This window comes from Micrasema longulum, unplaced genomic scaffold, assembly GCF_059751315.1.
Source record: "Micrasema longulum isolate JH-2025_06_02 unplaced genomic scaffold, ASM5975131v1 h1tg002106l, whole genome shotgun sequence".
In the NCBI taxonomy this organism is placed as follows: domain Eukaryota; kingdom Metazoa; phylum Arthropoda; class Insecta; order Trichoptera; family Brachycentridae; genus Micrasema; species Micrasema longulum.
This window is the reverse complement of record NW_028279272.1, coordinates 29,507-49,635: the sequence shown is the minus strand read 5'-3', so window position 1 is coordinate 49,635 and position 20,129 is coordinate 29,507. Positions and strand designations below refer to the sequence as shown.

General features: G+C 32.9%; 1 long non-coding RNA gene across 1 annotated transcript; it reads right to left on the bottom strand.

The window, feature by feature from the left end:
- Positions 1-18,081: 18,081 nt before the first annotated feature.
- On the bottom strand, positions 18,082-19,398 carry LOC148273010 (uncharacterized). Its single transcript, XR_015824714.1, has 2 exons — positions 19,133-19,398; positions 18,082-18,420 (listed from the first exon to the last, which is right to left on the bottom strand). It is a non-coding gene; the product is annotated as an uncharacterized LOC148273010 (long non-coding RNA).
- Positions 19,399-20,129: the final 731 nt, after the last annotated feature.

Sequence of the window (20,129 nt, the reverse complement as noted above, 5' to 3'; positions counted from 1 at the left end):
TGAAGAAAGCAAGTATTCGAATATTATATTATCTTAACGTGACTGAACTAAGATGGAAGTAAGCATATACATATTATAAAAACCACCATAAACACAATTACCCCCTCCTCTATCCTTATCGACACCCACTAATCTGTTCACTGTTTCTTTTACATATTATTTGTGTTTTTTTTTCAATTCAATTAATTTATTTTAAATATAACATTTACATTAAAAACATATATTCAATACGTCCATGAATAAACAGTGGTTCATAAAACAAAGTTATTTTATATTTACCTCTAAAATATATATATATTTATCAAAAGAGAAAGACATTGAAAATAATTGTTATAATCATTAATTTTTAGACATATCTTATGCAAAACATATTTTTATTAATTTTTGAAATCGTTGACGACTTACAAACAGTAAAGGGCGTCAAAATACCATTTAATTTAAATATTATTTTAAGGATTTTTTTTTTTGGGTTATAATACGTGTAGACGTGTGTTGTGACGTATTTTTATCATTTTTTTTGCAAGGAGGTGATCCAATAACAGATGAAACATATTACGTGCATATGTGTGTGTACTTAAAATAAAGAGAAAAACAATCGATTATTCATTTGTGTCTACGTGATTTTTTCTCGTTCACCTCACGAAATGTGTTTTTAAGTTATTTTATTTTAAAAGGTAATTTAATGAATATACATGCATAAAAAACATAAATTTTTTCATATTTGTCGATACAATTCCACATACATATGAAACTCTTCAATGAGGAAGTTCAGTGTTACGGGAAATTGGATATAAAAATATGTTTAATTACGCGGTAAAAGTTAGAGCACTTAATGTACGGCGATGTTTTTCTTGAATGTATGAATAAAATGAACTATTTCAAATTACGTAAGAAGTTCTTCTAAATTAACCAATGATAGACTCTGGTGATAGATTTCCGGGAAGCCAACTTACCAATCGGGACAACTAACCGAAGAGAACTACTGACGTCACGCGCGGAGTGATTACAAAAATAAAAAACTTTGATGAAACATAAAAAAAATGTTTTTGCCTTAGTTTGAAAGTCTTTTTAATAAAAAAATATTAACAGCCACCGGACTTTTTCATTACAGAATTACACAAAATATATAGAATTATATATATTAAAAAATATTTATTGTACAAAACCAGTTAATTTAAAACGATGTTATTATTTTTCCATCAGATTATTGGATTTCACTAAAACTGAATTTGTCGGTCTCGTGGTGTAATGGTCAGCGCGTTTGCCTACCATGCAAGAGGTCTCGGGTTCAATTCCCGACGTGGTTGATATGAAATATTTATTTAAAAGGGTGTTTTCACACAAAAATATTTCAAAGTCTCTGGACTGGCACCTGAAGCGTAAGACTGATCATCTTACCTTCATGTAACAAAAATGATTAAGATACGCTGCGATTGGTGCACCAATACAGTGCCTTATGCACCATTAGAAGCGGAAAGATCAATTTGTAAAATATATATAATTTTTTTGAAATTCAAAAGACGTAAAAACAGCACTAAACTTGAGAACAGTACAGCCAGTGGCGTATTATTGCTACACATATTTAAAAAAAAAACATTTCAGAAGACGATCCAACCTATTTTAATAATCATTAAAAAATAATCAGGAGTGCACAATAAGTTTTACTGGGTTATTATGACCTCTGTCGTTCGCACTCTTTTCCGACGTTTCGAATCGCATTACAGCGCTCATCATCTGAGTTGAGAACTTATGCCCAGTTTCAAAGCGGCGTTCGGCAACAGTTAATTTTTAGGGGTAGCCGAGTCGGCATACACTCACGTGGTCCTTTACTTTCAGGTTTTTTCTGGCAGTCTGCCCGATGTACTCCTTAGGACAGTTGTAACAAATCAATTCGTGCATTTCAATTCCGTGGGTTTCGAGGGGGTTCCGATGTAACAAAAATAATCCAGGTACATTGTGCTTCAATACAGTGCCCTATGAACCACGAGATGCGTAAAAGGGAATGATGATGACGTTGTTCATGCATTTTAACACGCCCATTCGTGATGAGTTAGTTTTTAAAACATGTAATATAAATATATTATGTGTATTTTGTATTATGAAACCAGTTGACAAAACATTTACTTACATTAATTATTTGTAAGATTAGATGTACATTAATATCATAAGGAATTGCAAGACAAAAAGCATTCAGTGAATTAAATTTTTATTTTAATTCAACAAGATTGATCCTGAATATGTATATTTGCTACATAAATATATACAGCAATCTTAATGTAGTTGATTCTTTTAATTTTGTCATCGAACCTAAACGACATTTCGCCAACCACGGCGTGTGTGTGACAGTTGGGCGGAATACATTTCACTTCTGGCGTGGGCTGGATGGGGTGAGGGGGTTGCCTGCAGTGACGTGCGCGCGCCGCCCTCTCCCCCACCCTGGTACATAGGGCGGTCGATAATGGCCCACGCTACGGCAACCCACGTGAGAGCTACGTTTCGCGATCCTGGTATATAATCGATCTACGTTTACTATGAGAAATACTACAAGGTAGGTAGATACTGTAACGTCACCAAGACATTCGTAACTCGTTAAAAACTATTTATACGCGAATAATTACATACACGTAAGGTCATGCTGAACAGTAAGCGTGCAGTTTCTTATATAATAAATAACGTACATATTAATGCAAGCACATAATTGAAAATAAACGTATTTTTTAGGAAAAATAAACATATTAGCGTTTAGGATTTTTTGAGTATTTATATAATATTTAAATTACACTTTATTTTACAAATACAGTGAAATAAACCGGGTCGTGGTCCCGTTGCTTGTGTCGCGGACTCACGGATCAGAGTTCCAAAGTTCAAACCTTACTCTACCACAATTTATTTAACATTTTTTAAAAGCGAGTTATTTACAAGTCATTAAAAACAGGCCCCAGCAAGTAAAATATTTGGGTAAAGCACAATGACGTGAAGATAATTTTTTATAGTTTTAAACGAATTGATAAAAAATAAAAAAATCGTAAGAAATAACGATAAAAAAAAACCTAAATGAATTTGTAGGTACATTTTTATTTTTCTGTGCAATTTTGAAAAGTAAATATGAATGGCATTGTATTTATGAGGTATAAATATGAAAGAAATAATTATTTACGATTTAATCCATTTGTTAATTTCTCTGCGTTTAAGCTAATACAAGATTGCATGTATTAACTATAATTCTTCAAGAATTTTGCAAGTATACAACAAAGTTAAGCGAATTTTGATAGCCATAATAAATTTGAACAAAACTGCACAGAGAAAGCTCTAACAGCGCAATTAATTCGTAAAATATCACGATAGTAAAACTGTGCCTGGTTTTTATATCATTGTAGTTAAAATGTACAGTTGGTGTTACAGCATGCAGAATGCTAGTTGCGGTTTTCGTGTGAAAAAAATATGAATGGAGTACATAATTGTCAGCGCCGTAGTAATATCGTAGTACTAACTAGTCTGCACAGTCGCTGTGCTGGTGTAACGGAGTATTCCGGCGTTTGTAAACACTCGACTCGTACCACGCTGGGTCCACGTGCCGTGTAACGCTAGACCACGTGGCGCAGCCCGCCATTACAACGAACATTCTAGGTCACCGTAGTGGCGAAGGGCCGTGTAACCTATTTCCCCAGCTCAAGGACATTAAGGACGAATTCCCTTTCGACATCACCGAAATTCGAGAGCGTTCGACATGGGATCGCCCGGATTGGTCGATTAATTATTTTCACACGTAATTCTGATTTGTATTATTTCAGTAATAACGATGTAAATAAAATGCAATGTAGAGAATGAGAAGCATAAACAGAAATAAGAGTATTTTTTACATATTGGATTAAATTTTAATATATCTATACATAGAGGGCTTTTAAAACAAATGGTAATATGTATAAATAATAATTAAATAACAAAATATCTTGAACGCACAGTATAAACAACCGTGGATATACTGAATATTTTGGCGTGTTATTATCTCAAATTGAGTTGTGTTGTTACATGAAGTCGTTAGCATGGATATTTCATAGATTATTGATCGACATTTCAAGCGAAAGACTGATAATTTTACCCCAAAGTAATAAATCTTGAATAAAGTTATTGTTTAATTGAATAAACATCAACAGGTGGAAGAATTTATGAAGTACGGTTGTTCAATCATAAGCAGATTTGCGAGCGTTACACAGTGTTTAAAATTATCAATTAAACCAGCTAATGACAGGTCGTAAGCCCTGTAAATGCCTAGACTGCAACATAACCCTACTGAAAGGGTTTTCCATCTAAGTTTTAATGAATACATATTTCACTGTACTTCTTTAAGTAGTAATAAAAAATGTGAAATTACGAGAGTATAAACAAACAATTTTATAAATGAATTTTTCGACGGTCTAAAAATTTTTTTAATGCTAGTACGATAGAATATAATTAAAACGAACATGAAAACAAAAAAAAAAACTTTTCAAAAAACGATTATGTTTTTTAATTAGTTTAATTTAGATAATGAAAAACAAAGTTAAACAAATATTATTCATTTACGTACGTACTTTACAGCACTTCGAAACATCAGTCGAAAATTTTGATGAAGGTGGTTTTCAAAGGGGTGCTGGTTGCGTTGGGTTGGGTAAGTGTTGATAAATGAACGTTTTGATATAAAATATTTAAATGTATAAGGCAAAATCGTACATTGTTACAGCTGTACGCAGCGCAGTACGAAAAACGATTTGGATGAATCACAAAAAAACCTGTACTTATCAAACCTTCGAAGGAACAAAAAAATATTTCGTTTTCTGGCAAGTTCTAGAAAGTCCTAACGACATCTAAAAACGTGGGCAGGGCCGAGAGGCGTTGTTTTATTATCAAAAGCGTTTCAATCTCATCCTTACCCTTCATTTAATATAAAACCTACGCATTACATTATGTGAAGGAGATAAGGTTACTGCGCCATTATGCGGCGTAAATACATTCAATTATTGGGCAAAAGAGGAAATGGTAAAAAAAGGTTGAACTGAAATAATCAATAATAATACAGAGATAGGCTTTAAATGTTGTTAGAATGAAGGGTGCTTTCCTACTCGTGTACGAAATATACAATATTTGGAATAATATGTTTATGCGACGTTAGCATATTTTATGTGAAATAACATATTATTTTGTTTGTTAAAATTGAATGAGAGGTTTAATGCTCTCAGAACCCCCTATAAACATAAACATTATTGCGAGGGAGGTTTAAGCATTGAGGTAAACAAATTATTTTATGAGTGGTTTTTAGACGAAACAGCAAAACAAAGTGAGAGCGAATTTTATATGCGTTGTTTTTTTTCTAATAATGTACCCATCAAGTAATTATCTTTAGTTTAAATAATCAATTAGTATCTTAAGCAAGGCACTAAACCTATAAATATTAAATTTATTTAGCAAATACGTATTTAAAAAAAGATTTTTAAAGATTTGCCCTAGTAACATACTTTTACTTCATTCCAAATCAAATTAAAATTTAAGTATTTTATTTTGATCAGTAGATTACCCACTGGGCAAAATCTCAAACAGGGTTCCGTACAATGACACTTGGTTACAGTGGTCACAAGAATTACGTCACAGGTCAAACGTTAACAGAGTAACTGCGCATAAAGTACTAGGCGCACAATCGCTATACAGGTACAGATTTTCTCTTGCAATGAGGAAATTCAGAGCTACAGGATATTGGATATAAAAAATGTTTTCTTACACGCGGTAAACAATTTGAGCATTTAATTGTACGGCGAAGTTTCACATAATTGTGTGAAAAAAATTGTAAAAATGATTTTAATAAACATGAACTATATCTGTACCTTAAAAGATAATCCACGGTAGTTACATTTGGACTTTTGTTCAGAAAAGCGATTTTCTATCAACGGAATGTTTGCAACACTATAACTTTTTTAATAATTGCAATCACTAGGATCTGTGGACGGTGAATTAGATAATTAAATTTATATTTGGCCATAGTAAAGACAAATATGCCAATTTGTGTATATTTTGGAATTGATTGAACTTCCGTGTTTTATGCTATAACACATTTATGTGAAAGAACAAAAAGCAAAAATTATCCTATAGACAAAACACGGTAGTCCATTTAAGTGTACTTATCGTTTTTTTTATATAAAACAGCATTTTCAAAATATTTAATTAAGCAAACTGAATATTTCTACGTTTTTACCTTCCTCTCTCATAAGCAGATACTTAAAAAGAATTTGAAAATATTTTTATTTATTTTCATAAGAACATCAACATTGATTTGTTATAATAGCTATAGAAACAAAACAAAAAAGTACTCCCGGTCATTATCCAAAACATCAGTTAATGAGGAATTATACGGAATTAGATGGTAAAATTCGTGTTTTTCTCGAGGGATCTACTGTTTCGCAGAGAGTGGATCTTGGTATTTGGCCATGATGATTGGACGTAAAAAATGTTGAGCTTGTAGAAAGTCAAAGGGAAATAAAAAATTTTGCATACTTGTTTTTTTTTTGCAAAGGTCTACAATTGTGAAATTTTCACTGTAAATGTTGGTCTTAAGAAGAAAGTCGCCATTCTTATCTGCTCGAAGTTGCAGTCATTCAGCAAATGAGAAAAGGTGTGCCATCAGTATTATTTTTTCGAGCTGCGAAAGTAGCTGAAGATGATTAGTATAAAGAGCGAATAAGTTCATATCATACAACTCCATGTTAATAACTTCAAAAGGCTTGGTCTTTTTACACGTTCTTCCAAAATTGGCCTAATCCCACGGAGACACTATATGCACACCATCCGGCATCTTCTTTTGACGTTCCGCTATGAAGTGTTTACCGTCGACCTTCTTGTGAGTATGGCCTCGAAATGTGAATATATGATTTTTAACGTTGGAATTGTATTTAGAAGCCAGGTATTTGCAAATACGGTCATCATATTCCTTTTCTGACCGGGCCAATTACCTGACCAAATATTCAGCTCTTCTATATTTCTCAAAGCACCGCTAGATGTTCACTTAATCAAGCAGAAGCTAATCTTATTTCCACCCCTTCCGACTCTTATATCATCTCACATCATTGTTGTGGTTCCACCACCTATGTTATCGTGAATTGAGTATGTACTTCACACATTATTTCAGATGGAAACATGGACTATTTGTTACGTATAGAGGAGGTAGACAATTCTCAAAGAAAACCTTTCTTACTTTCAAAGTGGCAATTTTTTTTTTATTTTACAACAAATTTATCTATCTATTTCGATTTGTAAAAAGCAATAGCTTCCTGTAAGTGCTCTTCCAAAAGGTTTGTATTGTATTTCTTCAACTTTAACTAGTTTAAAGACTGTTGCTGATATCACAGGCAGAGTAAACCGAAAATTGAATTCAGTTTTGAATATATGGCGATAAAACATTAATTTGGGCACACTATAATTATTAATGCCAAAATCATGTATTTTCGTTTTGTTCGAATCACGATGATCCTTTAATTCCCAGAGCATCTTACAATTTTATTTTGCTAACGGCTTTTTAAAAATCCATCGTGCAACGCCCGCTTTTTTAAGACGAGTTGCAGAGACGTTTTTGTAAGTATAGAGTTGGCTTTATTTTGTTCGACATAATTTTCACTCAATAATTAAACTTGATTCACTTAATATTATATTTAAGAGTTGTCACACGTCAGTCGCCAATACTTGTATAAACATAAACCGTAAAGTTGTTAGTTCCATAAACAACGAATGTTGGACTTCCGTGTTTACGGAACTAAATTATGTTTGAATTTGAATTTTTCTTAGAGCATAAACCTCGTAAAAGGGACACCTTTAGATTTTGCATTAAAGTGAGTAAACTAACGTAATGAAAAACAGTAAATTTTTCCGCATATTCAACTCAAAATCGCCAAAAAATGTACTCCCGTGTTTATCCTCTAAGATGCAGACTTTAAATGGCAAATTTTCTCGAAAAAAATTTTAGGGTTTCCGGGAAGCCACTCACCTATCGGTAGAACTCTCTGACTAGAACTTGTGACGTCACAGGTGTAGTAATTTCAAAATTACACAACTTTAAAAAATCATAGCGCTGATAATACGATATATATATAAAATTTAAAAGAAAATTGGTTTAGTTTGATGGTCTATTAACAAATGTTTTAATTGTCTTTTGTAATGGTATTAGTACTCATTATATTAACTGTCAACAAAATAAAAGATCTTTTTGTGATATTCGACACAAAATTAATTTTCATTTTTCATATTGACGACAGGTAAAAATGACTTTAAAATGTAAGGTTTTATACTTATAATTTATATATATTTTTAATATCCATATTTAAAGAGAATAGGAAAATATTTGGCAACATCTAAATTTTATTTTTTTTATTCATTTCTCTTGTCAGGAGTCAGCTTGTTCTAAATGTATTCTATATGAAAAAAGGCCAAATTCATTTGACTGCCAAAAATAACCTTCACCCACACAAGTGACAGACTTTCGTCCAATCTCCATTCTTCCTATCCTTTCTAAAGTAACATAAATAGTAGTACTTATTTAATCCTTACCAATCAGCAGGCTTATTCTGTCAAAATTTTGTTTGGTAAGAACGATCGTTCGTCAAACATCCATCCACTCTAATGCAATCAAAATCATAAATCGTTTTCGTTCCTTCTCATACGAAACGAATTAGTTACAGAGTAAGGCCACTAGTTGTTTAGGTCACAGCAGCATGACTGTTCTTACGAAATTAAAAGACGTCATTGGGCATGTCATAAACAATATAAAAGTCACAATTATAACTCCTGTATTTCAGCAGCGCTATTAATTCATTGATTTTGCAAGTCTCAATTTTGCAAATGGGAAAAGTCAGTGCGTCATATTGGCAAACAATGCATCTAAATTTAATAATCTAAGTGCAGTAGTTCCTCAGGGTAGTGTACTCAGTTCATTTCTATTTTCCATCTTCATAAATTCAATATCTTCGCATTTAGACGGCTCGTTTCATCTTTATGCCGATGATCTTCAGATTTACGTAAATAATAATATTGAAAATATCAGTAATGCTATTTAAATGCTTAACTCTGAACTGAATCCAATCTTGTTGCTCCAAAGATAATGGCTTATTTATCAATCTGAAAAAATTCCAGACGATTATAATTGATAGCTAAATACAAATTTCCTTTCTAACTTTTTCAACCTTACCTACTTAAGTAATCGACAACAAGGGATTCGTTTCACAAAAACAGTTAAAAATCTCGGTATTATTACGGACTAAAACTGAACTTGGCAAGAACAGATCACTGAGGTTGAGAAGAAGCTTTACATCACCCTCCATTCACTGAAAAGACTAGAGAATTTCCTTCCAACCGCATCAAAAAAACACTTTCCCATCATCAGTCCCGATGTATTATATCTCTTCTGTGCTAAGCTTATATTTTCTATCTTGACATCAATACTGAACTCATAGATCGTCTGGAGCGTTTGCAGAGCCAAAGCATCAGATTTATTTTCAATCTGAAAAAAATATAACCATGTATCACCTTTTCGCTCCGAATTCAATTGACATCGTTAAACTTTCAATCACTCTCGCTTTTGTAGAATATTTTTCACAACCCTCGCGCACCAAAATTTCTGGCCGAGAATTTCATTTACTTTTCAAATCATGGTCTTTCGCTTCGCTCTTTTTAGAAGAGAACACTCTCCATTCCTCGACATCATTTTGAAGCAATTCGTTTTCTGTTCCAGGTGCCAGACTTTGGAATGTGCTACCTTTTCATATAAAAAATGCACCTTCTCTGGTCATAAACGTTTGACCAACTCTTTTGACCGGTCTGGTTTTAGGTTGGCTGGAAGACATTGTTTTTGACAAGTCCGGCAAAGGATTTATTCTTTGTACTAGAAGATTTAAATAAATATTATTTACAAATATATACTTATAAATCACACGTGTGCGTAGGAGGAAGCGTATGTTATCTATTATTTATTCAACTATCCTATTTGTTTATATTTTTTTAAAATGTCATTTTAGTCAATGAACATTTTTTGCGAATTTGTGTTCAGTCAGAATAAAAAGTGGCGTTGCAGATTTAAATAAATGCAGTCAAATTTTCCATAGTGGTGTGCCGTGGCATAGGCTGGATTCAGGCCACATAGGCTGTTAGCTGCGTTTTGGTGCATCGCGCCGGTGGCGTATTGATCCAGCGGGGGCGGGGGCGGCCGGTGCAGCCAACCGCCCTTGTCCCCGCCCCCTGCCCCACCCGCAGGGAGCCGCACACGAACACAGATCGATGGTAGCTGCAGCGGGCGGCACCCAAACAAACCGTTGGGCAAGTGACCTACTTAGGCCGGAATTAGCGGACGCGCTCGTCTGTGTACGTCCGCCGTGTACGGCGCTTTATTTACGTTCGCGTCCGACCGATTGATTGAGGGGCGGCGGGAAAAAACAAATAAAACGGTCTGCGCCCAGCGTGGCCGCATTGCACTAGAATGGGGTTTCCCTATGAGACAGGACTCGAATCAGGCTACGGCTATACTACCAAATGCTCTTATGATAATAGACAAATATTTCATAAACAAATAGAGAATATCAGAACAAAACCACATGCTACATTCCACAACAAGACACGTCAGTCGCGAAGTGAAATTTACTAACTGAAATTTATTAATAAACAAACCATCACGCCGTTTCCCCGTAGGAGTAGGCAGAGAGGATAGAACGCCATATCACTCTGTCTTTGCATACAGACCTCGCTTCCTCTACATTCATACATCTTCTCATGCACGCACGCCGATTATTCCTACTCTTGACATGTCCATCTTCAAGTATTTAATGGACTTGATCGTGCCATGTCTTTCTCGGTCTTCCTCGTTTTCTGCATCCATCAAAATTCGCATCGTAGATCCTTTTAGCCGTTCTTTCACTGTTCATTCGCTCTACATGTCTATGATGCATGTCTCAGCCTTACACAGTTTAGGGATCTCGACATATGTGCATCTATCATACATCGTTTTACCACACATTCGCCTAAAGGATCGCATTTCGAAAGCATAAATTACAAAGATGCTCAAAATATTATGGTAAACTATTGAGCACGAATTGTATAAAATGAAAAAAAAAATTTTTTGTCAAATGTATAGAATAATCCGTGAGGTTTATGAAACTTTCTTAAAGACAAAGTATAAAAAAATGTGACGATCAATTTTCTGAATCAATATAAAGGCTGGCGTTTACTGGTCCTATAAACTGTCAATGGCTGGTCTAAGTAATTACTTTACACACTGTGTAATATTCACCGCTCTGCCTATGTTTGAATATCCATATTTTTCAAGTCATCTATCCGTTGAAATCAGCAAAGAATTTGAGAACGTTGATATGGGTGAGATTATATTGAATTATTTCACCTGGTAGTAAACACTTGTTCTCAAACAAAGTTTTCCACCTGTGTATAATTTACTGTATCTTTTATCTGTTAAAATGTCTTACAATCTTGATAAACTCCCTAGGGGGGAAAATCCAGTATTTTTCTGGCGGCCTCCGCAGTGTAGTGGTTAAGACGCTTGACTCACACACGTATTGATTCCCGGTAAAAACAAAACAACTTAATGTGGTTTTTCTCAGACCTGGGTGTTCTGCGCTGTAATTCAATACTGTAATTAGCTCTCCCGGCCTGTTGTGGGGGAAAAAAACAATAATTAAGATTTAGACTGACTTTAAATATTCTTGTTTGTTATGTTTATATGGATATTAAAATGACACGCAATGATAACTCCGTGCAATAAATTTGTATTACGACCATTCCAGACTTGTAATATTTTCGCGACTTCCGCAATTCCAGCGCTTAATATTTCAACAACGCAACAATGTGGATAATGTCAAGGAGGCCAAATTTTTACTTTATTGCGCTGAAAGGGTTGCACTTCTCGCCTTAATCAATACTTTAAACGGCACTTGCACCAATGGCCGCTGCGTCTACGTCCGCCTACGGACCAGGCGTAGGAGGGACATTTATAGTTGAGGTGCCCTAGAGTTAAAAGTCCCGAGCCTCCGCTTATATCTGCCTGTCGCATCGCTAACTCGAAGGCTCCATTTTGAATGCAGGCCTCGACTGCTTCGTAAAATGGCGAATCGGAGAACATAGCGCCGTGGCGCCGTCGGCCTTTAACGGTTTCCTGGAAGTATGCAGTTAAGTACTTTACGCCTTAACTATGCATTTGAAGGGGTGGTACGGACGCCACAAATCCTACGGCATTTTACAAAACAGAATACGGATTAACAGAAGGCCCATAAATATAAAGCAACACAAATTATTTCCTTTTCGAAAAAATGATAAGTTATACACCCCGCTTGGATGTGTCTGCTTAAATTAAAAAAAACATCTCAAGCCATGGATGCATGGCAGTCAAAATGTTAAATAAGTTTCCCAAAAATTCTAAGATATAAACTGTTTTAAAACATTTTCAAGCGTGCCAAAAGTGTTTCTAATAAATAAATGTTTCTATGGCATAAATAAATATTAGGAAGATGTAATTCAATAAAGTAAAATGTGTTCAACAGTAACGTGAGACAAGGACGGCCAAGGAAGACGTGACATGATCAGATAAACCAAAATCTTAAGTCTGGTCATGTCAAAAGCAGGCAGAACCGAAGGGCATTTATGACAAGATGTATGAATGTGGAAGAAGCTAGAAATTAATGCCATGTTAGACATGTGTGGCGGTCAATTCTCTCTGCGTACACCCACGTGGAAATGGCGTGATGGTAGTAGTAGTAGTTAAATGTAAATAACGTCAGCAATAGACACCATAACTAATATTTACTGTTTGTATTTTCTTAATGTTTTACTTTTTTTAATAGTTTTTTTTTTCTTTTAATTGTTGTAATTATTATTTGTTTTTGGTCAGACTGTAAAAAATTGCTAGTGGCAATAAGTCCGCCATTTAATCGTGTATATCATTGTTTTATTTAAGAAAAAGAAAATTTTTTTTTGTATTTATCACATTGTATATATTACGGTTGATAAATACTTCTTATCATAACGTATTACTATTATTATTTTATTAGGTAAACAAACAGCATGTACAAAATATATTAAAAAATTGAAAATTGGGTGGAAACAGAATAGAGAGTAAAAAAAGATAAGAAATGAAAAAGATGTATATAAAAATAAAATTAAATAAATATCTTAAGGAAAAGTTTATAAAATAAACATTTTTTTTTTTTTTTTTATATAATTGATTGTTTAAGTTGAAAACTAGACTTCATGACTATTTTAACATGCGTCCAGAGAAATTGAATGTTTACTTTAGTGAAATGCATTGGAGCAAGGAGTTTAAATTCTCTAAATGATAGTCAATAATCTCTCGAAGCGTGAATCAGTTAAGTCGGCCAGAATTAAAAAGACAGGTGAAACCCTATGGTGTATAATCGAATGGCGATATTGTGTTACCTTTGAGCGTGACTGACTGATTAGAAATATTCTCAAAAACCACGATTCAGATAAACAAATTGTAAAAAAAAATGCGTTGACAACTATTTAAAATAAGGTTTATTTAAGAGCATAAAAAAGAGTTAAAATATTCCGATTGAATATTAAGTTTTTAACGTTACCGAAAGATAACATAAAGTTGATAAATGATATATTTTTTACATTTTTTTATAATATTACAACCATTTAAGAAGTAATGGGGTATATGCAGATATATGTTGCAATTATTACTTTCTCTAAATTCATAAACCATCGTTATTTCGGATGAGAGTCTGTAAATTACGAAAAATTAAAGGATCTAAACTGGCATTCTATAATACAAAATTAATATTATTTTATTATCCTATTTTCATCCGATAAATTATCCCCAGAAAAAAATTCACACGAGACGTAAAAATAATGATGTGAAAATTATGACGTATAAAAATGATGTAAATATACACAAATATTTTTGAAAACTAAAATACATTGGGTAGTCATACATCATTTTGATATTAAAAAAACTTTTTTTCATATACGCCTCCACTCGTTAATTAGTATGCCTTAATAACGAAAGTACCTATCTGTGAAATGTGTAATGCCCCTTACTTTAAAAATGAAGACGTCATTTGCCATTTTCTTAATTAACTGTTGTATCTAACAATATCGTCAAAATGTATTCTTTAACAATAAATGTATTAGACTGATATATATGAGTAAGTGTTGCACAATATTTAATATGTACTTGGCACATTAACTTAGGTAATATTTCAGAATCAGAAAACAAATAAATTAAATTAAAACAAAAATAGGCATCTCTGAAAATATAATTAAAATAGGTTGAAGTTGAAAGTGCAACAAAAAGAAAAGCTACATAAGACGTGGTGACACCTAAATAAAATCGGTTGCTTGAGATAATATCACTGATGCGACACGATGAAGTTTGAAAGTGATCGATAAACGACCCAAATGCGCCGTGGCTTGTGACCTCATGGCGCAGGTTTCGGTGCGAAAGCGGTCCGTGAGTGGTGACCCTCGCATGTAACTGCTAGAAACGTGAATCTGTCACGTGACCTGACCGCCCTCATCGGGCTTATTAGAATACGTAATCCTCGCTACGACGCGACGCGACGCGACGCGACATTGCGCGCCGCTAGCGCCGTAGCCGCATACTTTAAGTGCTCCATCCGTATTAGTTGTTATAAACTGGAAAAGTTATAACGGTTTATTAAACGTGACTAGCACTGTTTGGCAAAATACTACATTGGAAAAACAAGTGTCACGTTTTCCTTAAACAGAATCTACCAACAACATTGAATAAAACAGTGTAGACGACATTATGAGACATCGATATACTTTGTTTGCAGAAAATTTAAGGGGAAAATGTTGTTTATTTCATTTCAATGTGCGATCATTTACAGATGGCTTACTTTTATGTAATCTTCGTGGAAATATTAAATAAAATAACTGATACATTTTTTATGTGTATTGAGTGAATCTTGTTATAAAACGGCAAAGATAGATAATAATACGAATTGTTAACAAATTACATCAGGGATGGAGAATACCCTTAATAAGAGAATATGGAAGTCTAGGCATTTACAGGGCTTATGATCTGTCATTGGGTGGTTTAAGTGGCCACTTTACACACTGGGTAACATTCACCATTTTGCCTATGTTTGAACATCCACATTTCTTCAATTCTTCTATTTGTAGATTTTAGTGAAGTTAAAGAGCTGAAACCTGTATTGTTGTGAAGAGATTCATCTGACTGAATTATTTCACATACTAGGCAACTCCTGAAAACAATTTTTCAATTTTTAAACTTCTTCTTGGACCAGTTGGTTTCATTAAAATATTTGAGTTTGTCCAAATGTCCGTAGACAAAAGACTGGATTTTAGCCCCTCGGGAGTCATTAAGATTAACAAATTACAACAGGGATGGAGAATACCTTAAATAAGGGAATATGGAAGTCTAGGCATTTACAGGGCTTATATTAATTATGCAAGATTCTGATCTTCATTGATAGATAAAAAAATTAAAAATACTACGTTTAAGGTCATATCTCAATGTAGGTAATAACTTCTTTGGCCAAAATTTCAACCATTTGAAAATAACAAAATTAGGTCACTCGGTTCGGATAACTATTATGTACGAGAAATTCCGTCATTATTTCGAGAATATTTAGTGAGGAGAAACAACAAACTACTAGCGATAAATGGCACAAACTTCGGCCAAGAAAATTTAAAAACAACATGTTTACGAAAAAAAAGTCGTTTATATAAGCTGTTTCGTTTAGCATATTGCTGCCCTTAATTAAATAAGCCACCAGCCCCTTCTGTTTTCTTACGTTTATATTCACAAATAAGGGATGTTTTGTAAATACAGTCACGTGAATAGAAAGAAAACAAAATATTTCACGTTGTTCATTTGAAAGATATACTAATTCAATGAAATTGTAATTTTCCGTAGTCACACGCGACCACAGAAGCTTTGTAAAAATAAATAATTGCATTTTTTAATTCGGTAGACATATTGTTCGGAACCTGACATTATTTTTTCATCTTTTAATTGCCAAATATCTACTTGTTGTTTTTATTTATATGTTATTTTTACTTTTTCTGGTTATTCATTTACATTTGTTTTAAGTTTCTTATTATTACTGGTATTTACAAATATGTTTCATTTTTTATTATAAATGGTATATTCTCTGATTTATATTTGTTCTTCAATTTTTATTATCATCGGTATATTTTCAAATTTATATTTGTGCTTCAATTTTTATTATTATCAGTATGTTTTCTAATGTTTAATAATTATGTCTCATTTCTATTAAAGGTAGTAAATTAGTTATTAATGGTATATTTTCTAATTGATATTTATGCTTCAATTTTTATTATTATCTATACTTTTCAAATTTACACAAATGTTGTATTTTCTAATAAATAATGGTATATTTTCTAATTTTTATTTATGATTCAATCTTATTATTACCTGCATGTTTTTCATTTATATTTATTTTGATTTTTTTAAATGTTATTATTATTATCTGAATTTATTGAGCATCATTTAATGAAATAAAAAAAAACACATGTAAAAAAAGGTCCTTCCTAAACACAGGAATTTCCTAGCTAGTCGGAACCTGAAACAAAGAAACTCGGTATATTTTAAAACTGTGAAATCGTCATCAGTGGCGCTACAGCCCGTTGTGGGCCCTGGCCTCCTCTGGAATTTGTCTCCATTTGTCCCTGCACTCCGCGGCTCTTCTACAGTTCGTCAGGCCAATCGCTCTAATGTCACTTTCCACATTATCCGGCCATCTTAATTTTGGTCTGCCTCTGCTTCGTCTGCCTTCCGGAGTGGTATAAAGAATCTTTTTTGGGGTACGGTTATCATTCATTCTGTGCATATGGCCCGACCATTGTAAAAAAACCGTGAAATACATAAATAATTAACTTTACAATATTTTTTCTGACTCAATAGGCGAAATAAATGTTTTTACAGTGATTTTCCCTGAAAATATTAATGGAATAAAGCCCCACATTCCTGACCCACAGGGGCCATAGAAAAGTCCCGAAGTGTCGGATGAATACAAAGACCTACTGCCAGTACTACCTATAGTAAAATTATTATATTACTGTGTTAACGTACCGGTTCAACAAGAGTTGTACGTGAGTAATGTACCAAAATATGCACAACGCAGCGGGACGAAAATGTAAATAATAATAAAAAAAACAAATAAAAAATTACGTATCTTCCTCAAGGTAGCTGTTTGTCTATTGTAATTTTATTCAGATTTTTTGATGTGAATTATTGATTGAACAAAAAACTAAGTAAACACGAATTTACGTACCGGGTACTTAGGAATAAACGCGGATATAATTGTTTGTAAGTGAAATGTTTTGATTAGATAATATGCTCAATGTTCCTTAAATAATATCTTCATATCTGATTGAATATCTTTACGATTGGGTACGCATAATGTGTGAAATTGGGACTAGGTAAATTAAGGCACGTGATGAACGGACCCAAAGATGTTTCAAGTAGCCCCACAATAGCGGAAATATAAAGGCAATGGATCGGCCATTCTAGAAATAGTCCATTCAGGAAGTCCGTAGTTTCTGAACGAAATAGAGCAAGAAAAAGATATCTTTAAATATCTCAATGTATTTTTAACCTACTTTGATCATTACCTACTACTTATCACGAAAGGATTGCGAAAAATGTACTTTTGTACTGCAACACTTGAAAAGTTGCGTTTACTTAATAATTTATGTTTTGTATTTAGGGAGTGAAGGTTATTTTAATTAGTTTTAAACAACAAAAAAAAAACACGATTAGAATATTAATATTTATTCGTTTAAATTCAGATTCAAAGCATACTATTTTTATTCTAGTTTAAAGCATAGTCTGCATCTTTTATCACAGCTTAAAATATGTAGACATTTCAAATATATACATATAGACAGTTCAAAAAAAATATTGCTATCTGTCAAATTACAAACGTCAAAAATTTACTCCTCTAAACAAATCAAGAATTTAGAAATTTAAGTGTTAAAATAAACATCATTTTTATCTAAATAGTGCAAAGAAGTGATTTTAAATATTTAAAATTGTTTTTGTTTATTTTTATACTGAACTGTGCTGAAGAAAAGAGTGATTAAAGATTCCCAAAAAACCTACCTACTTTAAAGATGGCCCCAAAAAAGGACTCAAAATTAAAGACTACTGAACCTTTTCCAGCATCACCAGCTGCAGCCGCCCAACCCTTCTCGGCTAACTTGGAGTTGGCAAACGCGCTATCTGCCCTTCAGACAGAGGTCAATCGGCTAAGTAAAAGTTTTGAAATAATCCATCAGCAGATAAGTCAGGTCACCAACCAATACGCAACTATTCTGGAGGCCATCAAATTTGTCAGTGAACAGAATGAAACGCTTAGCAAACGCCTGACAGAACTGGAAGGAAAAGAAAACGAGAATAAAAAAAATCATCAAAATCAACTAGAATTGATAAAGAGAGTGGATTATTTGGAAGGAAAATTAGACGAAGAAGAAAAAATGAAAATACAAAATAATATTGAAATCCGAGGATGCCCTGATAATCCCCAGGAAACAAATAGTTATCTGTCGAAAATCATCAATAATATAGCTACGATAATAAGCTGGGAACCGGGCCAAGAAATCGCATTCATAGAACGCTCGAGGAGGCTTCCAACACAAAATACTCCTAGCTCCATTGTTTTAACAATGCGTACCAAAGAAGGTAAAGACTCTTTCCTGCAAAAAATCAAAACATACAATAGGGAGTGCATAAAAAATAAAAAACAGTGTATAAATTCAACCCTTATCGGCTTAAAGGACATAAAACATACTAACATTTTTATCACGGAACAATTGACAAGAAGGTGCAAGTTTCTGCTGGCGAAAACCAAACAGTTAGCTAAAACCAAAGGAATAAAGTATGTATGGACCAAAAACGGAAATATTTTTACTCGTAAAGCAGAAGGTGAAGGATGTTTTCGGGTTAAAAGCGAGACAGATCTACTTAAGCTATAAATATATAAAATCTCCGCACTGTAATATGAATCATTGCTCCACTCAATATACTTTGTGCGTCTCTGTTTATAAAATTACAAAAATAATTAAAGAAATGTCGACCATTACAAACCTTACTCATAATTCTCATCTTATGGTTAACTATTCTCCGGCTTATAAAGCATTGTACATAATTATATCCATCTTTCTATTGTATTGTAATGCAGAACGTCATAATATTTTACCTTTAATCTTGATGCATGTACATCTGCTAATTATAAGTCTCATAATATGTTATAGTATTTTAGATAAAATTGAGCAGATTACTTGTGCTATTCAATATTTAAAGAACTTTCAGTGTAGCATAGCAAGTTCTATATTCACGAGACACACAATCCCAAAGAGATCTCAGAGATTGTTTTTATTATATAATGATATAACAACATTACATCACTTTCAATTCAACCGGAGCAATGCACACAGAAATAGTATTGTTGTCAAATATATTCATAGAACGACAAACTGTCATAGTCAATTCATAGAAATTCAAAAACAAATTATTTCAAACCATAGATTTATTGTCTTCATTATTTATATATTTATTTTTCTATTCTTTCTCGTGCCGTATTATTATTTTGCTGTGTTAAAATCTTATATGCCAGAGAATCAGAATAAAAAAACTACTTTTAGTTTTAATCAAATATGTTCATACGAAATTCTATCTTTCTTCCAAGTTTTAAAAAAATGGCCTTATTATTTATACTATTTATATACTTATAAATTCAATTTCTTAGATTCAAATTATATTATGGATATGGAATTACGTTCCTCTATATTTGAATCAAATTGGATTACTATGCTACTGATCTGTAAATATACTATATTTCTACCTCAGATACGAGAAATAGTTTTAAACTATTTTTCTATCTCATGCTACTTTTTTATTGTTTTCTTATTTTTTCATTGTATAATTCTATTACGTCATATATATACAAGTCATGAAAAATTAAACTATATTATTTCATTACGTTATTACAATGCTAAAGTATGTTCTTATTATTGTATTTTACTATATTGCTACCGTATTATTGCTGCATGTTTTTACTATGTTATTTTATTACGCTATTTAT